This window comes from Phyllostomus discolor, chromosome 6 (assembly GCF_004126475.2).
Source record: "Phyllostomus discolor isolate MPI-MPIP mPhyDis1 chromosome 6, mPhyDis1.pri.v3, whole genome shotgun sequence".
In the NCBI taxonomy this organism is placed as follows: Eukaryota; Metazoa; Chordata; class Mammalia; order Chiroptera; family Phyllostomidae; genus Phyllostomus; species Phyllostomus discolor.
Genome location: NC_040908.2, coordinates 112,577,534 through 112,585,709, shown reverse-complemented (window position 1 = coordinate 112,585,709; position 8,176 = coordinate 112,577,534). Strand labels below are relative to the sequence as shown.

Here is an 8,176-nt window from a genome sequence, read left to right as displayed (position 1 = left end):
AGGTGACAATAATTACTGTTTTCCTCTGGGATCTGATTTTTTACATAAGAGGTTTCAAGATGATACAGATCTGTCAAAGATGTTTCCTTCCTCAATTTATATATATTTGGTCAAAAAGTCCATTTAGTTTTTTCATAAAAGACACATTTTTCATTTTCACCAGTAACTTTATTGATTTGGATATTTTGAGTATGTTGTTTACTCAGTGGATCTCTGTCTTGACTCAATCGAATATGTGTTTATCAATTAGCCACTGGTTCTACCTTTTACAGGTCACGTACTAAGCAGTGCTGTATACCCACAATTATTTTCAAATTGTAAGTGTGTGGACTGCACAAAAATCTATCTCCCACATAGAAAAACTGATTATTCTGTGTCTCAACTTCAGCTGGTCTATGTGACTGTGGAGTATCATCCAGTGAGAAATTTCCAACACAAAACTTCACAAACCACTGTGACATTACATCAGTCACAGCACCTTTGTACACTGCACAAATCTTTGTGTTTCCATTGTGTTTTTACCTTTCCTGAAATAAAGTGTAATATGCCAAAAATCTTGCTTATTTTCTTCCATCTTTAATATTTAAATGACTACACAAAAATACTCCAATTTTGACAAGATTTTTTAAAAATGCACGCTGGTATGACAGCTGTCACAGTCTAACAAAATTGTTTCAAATGAAGTTAAGAACAACTAAGCACTACTAGAAATCTTACAGAAGAAACCAAATGAACTTTTTGGCCACACATATATTTTTTGTTGTTGTTCTCTAACTAGGTAAAGCATTATTAGATTACCTCCACCTGGTCTATTTTTCTTTCACCCAGTAATGTTTTTCATCAGCAGCCATAGTTCTGTGAAGGGACGACATTAAAAGGTCTCCTGTTGCAGACTATAATAGAACATTAGGATAGGTTGAAGGTTTCCATGATCAGTCTACACTCAATCTCTCCCTATTTTCTGCCTTTTTATTTCCCACTTAAGTTTGTATACTATTAACTACATTGCAAAATGGCCACTAAGTTCACATTTCCTGTGCTTAAAACAGGACTTTTGTTTCTTCAGCAGATATTCATTGAGTATCCACTAGGTGTCAGATATACTAGGTAGATTCTGAGACACCAAGATAACTACAGACACGCCTTTAGGCTAACAGCCTTGTGGGGGGAAGGTGAGAAAAGCCAAAAAGTTACAGTCTCGTATATTCTAATAGAGTAGGAGAGTTTAAGGTCATGAACAACCATCATTTCCAAAAATATCTCCCCAATAAGTCTGTCTCCATGACTAAGTTTTCATGAATATAATGTAATTTTTTATAGGACCACTATTGCCTCTGGGTAGGAAAACTAAGGGGCATTAATGGGCTTTGAAGTTGCTTTATTCCCCCCTTTTTAAATTTTTTTTGTTTAAAATGTTTAATACACTAAGACTCTTTTGATGTATGATTCTATGAGTTTTAACAAATGCACAGTTATATAATCACCACCACAACAAAGATAGAGAACAGTTCCATTATACCCTCCCACCCCCCAAAAAATTTTTCTTGTGCTGTCACTTTTATAATTTTTTGTGGTAAAAAATATTTTTCAAAAAGTAATGTTTGAATGTTACATGTACAACTTGTTCAAAAAAGTACTTGGGACAGTACCTTTTCTGATAAGCCTCTTTAGAAATATAGATATCCAAGGAGGTGCTAAATTATTACACCATTGATAGTCATCTACACCTTAGTTTGTAGATCAAGCTGTTGAAAATAAGACTCAGAAAAGGTAAAGGGTGCATGTGGTGTATGTAGTGTGTGTGTTAGACTAGAAAGAGTATGGGGTCAGTGGCTAGAGTTGGAGATTAGGGCCTGACAATGTGTTCTGAACAATGTGCATGCAATGATAGATATGAGTAGTGTGTTTTGTGTTTTGAGTAGCATTAAGGGCCCTGTGTTCTTAAAGATAGGGGGCACCAAAGAAAGAGGAGATGAGCCCTGAAGAGGTGTGGCCTTCATGTAACATTTGATCTGTCTGTATTTGAAGCTGCAGAGCTGGGATTCCAATACTGACTCTTCCAATAACTTGTCTTGAAAAGTCACTTCCCCTTTCTGGGCCTCAATTTCATCATGTATAAAAACTAAGGTTGGAGCCCTAGCTGGCGTAGCTCAGTGGATTGAGTGCAGGCTGTGAACCAAAGTGTCGCAGGTTCGATTCCCAGCCAGGGTACATGCCTGGGTTGCAGGCCATAACCCCCAGCAACCACACATTGATGTTTCTCTCTCTCTCTATCTCCCTCCCTTCCCTCTCCAAAAATAAATAAATACAATCTTTAAAAAAAAAGAACAATGTTTAAAAAAAAAAACTAAGGTTGGATTAAGTATATTCCGAAGTCCAGTTCAGTGTTCTCTAGCTACAACTAACACCCTTTGTGTGTATGCATGACTGTGTCCTCGGTTTCTGTTCTCCAATTTTAACTGGAGAGACACATATGTGTATAACAATAACCAAACTCAGCAAGCATTATGATCTCAAAATTTCATGTAAGTTGATGTCAGAAGTGGCAAAGTTAAGGCTGATCTGAACTGGGCTCCAGTGGAATAGCTCTGTAATACTGAGCCTTCTCATGTACAGAATGACTGAATATACTCCACTGTTCCTTGTAGTTCTCGCAGGTTATGACTATGAAACCTGTTAAATCTTACCAGTATTACTTCTCACTTCCCCCAGGTTTGCACCTGTTGTTCTAATTTTGAATTTTTTGGTTTATTTGTATTAGCCACTATTCATTTAGTACCATCTATGTGCCAGAACTTTTACTCTAAGGCATTTGACCTACATTATTTAAGGACGTTTATACTGCTGCCATCCTTAATAGACATACAGATATGGGGAAATCACATCACGGCTTCCTACTCCCATCCTAGATAACATATTCCTACAGCAAGATCTCCTTTCAATGAATATTAAAACTAGCACTAAAGAAGGGAAGAAGGGGAAAGATGTATATGGCTTTAAATTGATAAAGTGAAGAGAAATGAACTAATGGTTGAGGGCTAACTATGTGCTAGGCACTTTATATGTGTCTATCTTTTTCAGGTGGTTGAGGTAAACAGGTGGAGGCATCACAAAAGAGCCTGCTTTTTCCCCTCACCCAAGGACATTTTTTTTTTTCATTGCTTTAGAGAGACAGGAAGGGAGAGAGAGAAACATTGATTGGTTGCCTCCTGTACATGCCTGGACTGAGGATGGAACCCAAACCTAAGTATGTGCCCTGACCAGGATTCAAACCTGCAACCTTTTGGTTACAGGACAATGCTCCAACCGAGACACACCAGCCAGAGTGAGCCTGCTTGTTTTGATGACAAAAATGAGAAAAACTATTTCATACCATAAATCATTGGAATTATTCAGAATAGTTGTTTTTCATGTTATTCTCCACTATGAGGGCACAGACAGCATAGTGCCTGTGTGCAGAGTTTGGTGGATGTTTGTTGAATAGATTGGGATTTTTCTCATACTTTAGAGTAGTAGTTTTTAGGGTCCATGAACCTCTTAAGAATTTTAGAAAAACTATGGACCCTTCTTGGATGTCACCTCCTCCATACACACAAAAAGAAACAACTCTGTCTCATCCTAACCACCTTCACATCTGCATTTGGAATGTTTTTAGTCTCTTTTACACTCCCTTCTTGAGCCCCAGGTTAAGAACTCTGTGTAGGAAATATTTCTGGGTATCCAGGCAGCCTAGAAGCATAGCTTCATTAACTTACCATGCTACCATCCTTTCTTGGTCCTTATAGATGAGGGAAAATTACACCATACCTCCTGAGCATTAACTAATGGTCATGTTAATTTTTCTTTTTATGAGCAAAGATTGTATTCAACTTGCTCTTAGGTTGATTAATATGTGCTACAGCCAAAGGACCAGCATTACCTTATGTGAGTAACATGTCTCTGGCTTTCTATTTTTACCCCTCCCCATTGAAATAAATACCCACTTAAAACACGGTTAGGGTAGTGCCCTTATCAGTAAAATTTTATCTGGATAGAGAAGGGTGATGAAAAAATCTGCCTTGTCTCATAGCAGAGGAGAATGACATGTAAAAGAAATACCAGGATTAGGGCCAACAACCTCCTGTGCAGTGGAAAATTCAGGTATATCCACAGATAGCCATTCACACACAGTGATTCTCTGTATGGATGTAAAAGAAATTTTTTATTAAAAAAATTACATATAAAGTGGACCCATGTTCAAGGGTCAATTGTATTCTAAATAATTCCAATTATGATATGAGCACTACCCCATACAGTTAGTTGTGAGGATCAGACTAGTTAAAGTAATGACTTTTACCTTGACACAAAATCCTCAGAAACTAATACAGTCCAACAAGATGCTTAACTAGACTCCAAGAGTGTAGTTCCTTTGCCCTGGCTGGTGTGGCTCAGTGGATTGAGTGCTGGCCTACGAACCAAAGTGTTGCCGGTTTGATTCCCAGTCAGTGGACATGCCTGCATTGCAGGCCAGGTCCCCAGTACAGGGTGTGTGAGAGGCAACCACACATTGCTGTTTCTCTCCCTCTCTTTCTCCCTCCCTTCCCCTCTTTAAAAATAAATAAATAAAATATATATTTTTAAAAGTGTTGTCTTTTGTACATATGACAGCAAGACTGCATGCACCAGGCTTGTAATGGAAAAAACTAGAGTTGTTTATTATTATTATTAAACTGGAAACCAGGGAGTTTTTGATCAAACAAATTAATGTTTTGAGCATTTACTCTGTGCCAGGGGCTTTTTAAGTTACACAAAAGCTTTCTGGGTGAGAATGAGAGTGTCTCCATTGTACACTTACCCAAGGCTACATAGTTATAGCTAACATTTGATTTCTTCCTGTAAGCAAAGTTTTATTCAGAAGTTTCTCAATATTTAGAAAAACCCTGTAAAATACTGTCAATATTTCCATCTCTAATTTATCAATGAGAAAATTGAAATTTGCTCTGGCCATGTGGCTCAGTTGGAGTGCCATCCCATACATCAAAAGTTTGTGGGTTTGATCCCTTGTCAGGGCACAATACCTAGGTTATGGGTTTGATCCCCAGTCTGGGCCCATGTGGGAGGCAAACAATCAATATTTCTCTCTCTCTCTAAAATCAATGAACAAATCCTCGGGTGAGGATTTTTATAAAAAGGAAGAAAGTAGAAATTTAAGGAATTAAGACAATTTTTTTCTAACAATATTAAAAAGCGGAGATGTTGAGCTCTGGCTGATTTGGCTGCAAAGTCTTGACTCCATTCCAATAGGCTTCCAAGCATTACTGTTAATCGTTTTTGTCCCTGAGGTGGGGGCAGTTAGTAAGGGAGGGATTAAGGGGAAGTTACTGGGCCATGTCTGAGATGTGGTGCCTTCCCCTGCAAATAAGTTTCTTGTGAAATTAGGTTGAAAGAATAAAATTAAGGCTGAGGAAGGTGGAGGTGGTGTGGTTGAGCCCGTTCAGGAACTGATTACATCTGAGCCGCTGTCCCTTTTGCCTGCCAGCTGACTCAGAGCTGGCTGATTGGCCAAAGCCCAGACAGGTTGATTTCATGGGCTGTGTACTTCAAAGGACCTGATTCCTGGCACTGCTATGCACACTGTTTTTCAGAGGGGACAGTCTTACGGGTGAGGGAACAGGATGGGTTCCATGAAGTGTTTGCTGAAGGCCAAGGCAGTGTTTGCTCTAAATTCAACTATACACAACTTTGTTCTAGCCCTGAGCATGGCTGAAAATTGGGTATTTAAACCATAAGTATTTCTCTACAGTAAATATAGTGGTTAAGAATATGGGCCTGAGAGTCAGATTCTAATCTTGGCTCCCATTCAACTGTGGATGAATATTTAGGCCTCAGATTTTTCATGTGTGAAGTAAGGATTAAGGTAATAGCTACTTCATGTGGTTGTTGTGAAAATTAAACAAACACTCTTGAAATATTATTCATTATTATTTAAAGAAAACTCATATTTTATAAGAACTTAAAATAAATTAACCCTTCATCATTCTTTCACTTAATATACACTCAAGGTATTTATAATTTTGTTGGGTGGGAGGGGTAGAGAAAACAGTTGCTTTGTTTAACACTTAAAATGAGCCATATGTATATAAATATATATATATATATATATAAATATAATATCCTCTTTGTTTTCACTAAGTTCTTTCAGGAAATTGACTTTTATTCTTCAGACTCCAAACTTAAATCCAAGGACTCAGAGGAAGACATCTCTGTGAATAGCATTTTGCAATGTCATTCCTAAGCACTAGCAGAGAATTGGCTCAAGCTAAGGAGTGCAGGTTTGGCATTGGAGCACCAGAGCAGTGAACCAAATATTTTTAAGGCTCACAGAAATCCTATGAAGTATATTCCCACTTTATAGATGAGACCCTAGATTGAGATAGGCATAGTTACATGTCTAAGATCATATAATCAACACTAACTCCAAAGCCTGTGAATAAGATAGCCTTTATCCATCCCGGAACATGTTATTCAGCAAGCAGCCAGACACAGAAACAACTATGTACATTCAAAGTGCTGTTATTGATGTTTGTAGTAGGTGCTTGGGAGCAAAGAGGGGGGAAGGCAAACTCGAGGCAGGAGGTGGGTAGTCAAGATGGTCCCCTTCACAGGAATAAATGCTGATAGTAAGACTTCATGTGGGAATGAGACAGGAGCTTTTGCTGATAGAAGAGATAAAAGAGATCTTTCTCAGTTTCCTCAAGTCACAATGAAAGAGGGGTTAGAAGAATTCTGAATATGACTGCCTTTTAGATCCAGTATTGTAGTTGTAGCAAATGTTATGGTTGCAAAACACTTGTCTCCAGAGACACCAGTTTATGTTGTTTACCTGAGGTAAAATGGTGGGGGTTACTATATAAACAATATCTCTCTACCTCAGAATTATCTGTACCTCCTTGGGCTTTTGGACTGAATCTAATGTGAATAATGGCAACTAACTTTTTTTCTTACTGATTTTGTATTGTATTTTTTTGCATTACCATTTATCCCCCTATACCTTCTTCCACCTCCATACAACCCTCTCCTGAAACAAACTCTCGTTGCATGATCATCAGGTACTAGTCACTACTGTGTTCATAGGCCAGAACCCTTGACTGGAGAGAGGTGGAAAGGTTTTTGTCTGAGTCCATACAGTGGTCCCTCCCTTATTTGTGGTTTCATGTTCTAAGGCTTCAGCTACCTGCTGTCAACCATAGTCTAAAAATATTAAATGGAAAATTCCAGATAAAAACAATTCATAAGTTTTACATTGCACATTATTCTGAGTACTATGATGATATCTTGTTCCTTCCCACTCCATTCCTTCTGAATGTGAATCATTCCTTTGTCCAGCATGTCCATACTGCATCCAGGGGTGTCCAAACCATGGCCCACGACCCTCATGTGGCCCAGCATGGCTATGAATGGGCCCAAAATGAAATCAAAATTTACTAAACCATTTTTTTGTTCATCAGTTTTCATTAGTGTTGGTGTATTTAATGTGTGGCCCAAGACAACTCTTCTTCCAGTGTGGCCCAGAGAAGCCAAAAGTATGGATATGCCTGCATAATACCCATCCCATTAGTAGGTTAATAGCAGGTTTGGTTAACAGATCTACTGGCACAGTATCGAAGTGTTTGTGTTCAAATAACCCTTGTAATAACCTAACTCTAGGTGACCATGATGCCTACACCATTCACCTCACTTCCAGTCATCACAGAGGCACTGTATCATCACATATTGTCACAAGAAGAAGGTTGAGTACAATACAATAAGATATTTTGAGAGAGACCACATTCACATAACTATTACAGTATATTGTTATAATTGTTCTATTTTATTATTGGTTATTGTTGTTAATCTCTTACTGTGCCTAATTTATAAATTAAACTATGTATGCATGGGAAACAACATAGTATATGTAAGGTTCAGTACTATCTTCAGTTTCTGTCATGTACTGGGAGTCTCAGAATATATTCTGTGCACATAAGGGGGAACTACTATGTCTCAAGTTAAGTGCACTTAATTTGGGCACATATCCTCAATATATATAGATTACAGGTGTATGATGCCTATTATGAGATGTAGATAAAATCAAGAATTTTAAGAAAGGAAATGAAGTTGAAATAAACTAATTCATCTCAGATCAAAAGATAAACTTAGG

At 37.9% G+C, this 8,176-nt stretch overlaps 1 long non-coding RNA gene across 1 annotated transcript; it reads left to right on the top strand.

Moving 5' to 3' along the window:
* The first annotated feature begins 678 nt into the window (after positions 1-678).
* On the top strand, positions 679-4,184 carry LOC118501245. The gene is made up of 2 exons (XR_004903868.1): positions 679-2,127; positions 2,353-4,184. It is a non-coding gene; the product is annotated as an uncharacterized LOC118501245 (long non-coding RNA).
* Positions 4,185-8,176: the final 3,992 nt, after the last annotated feature.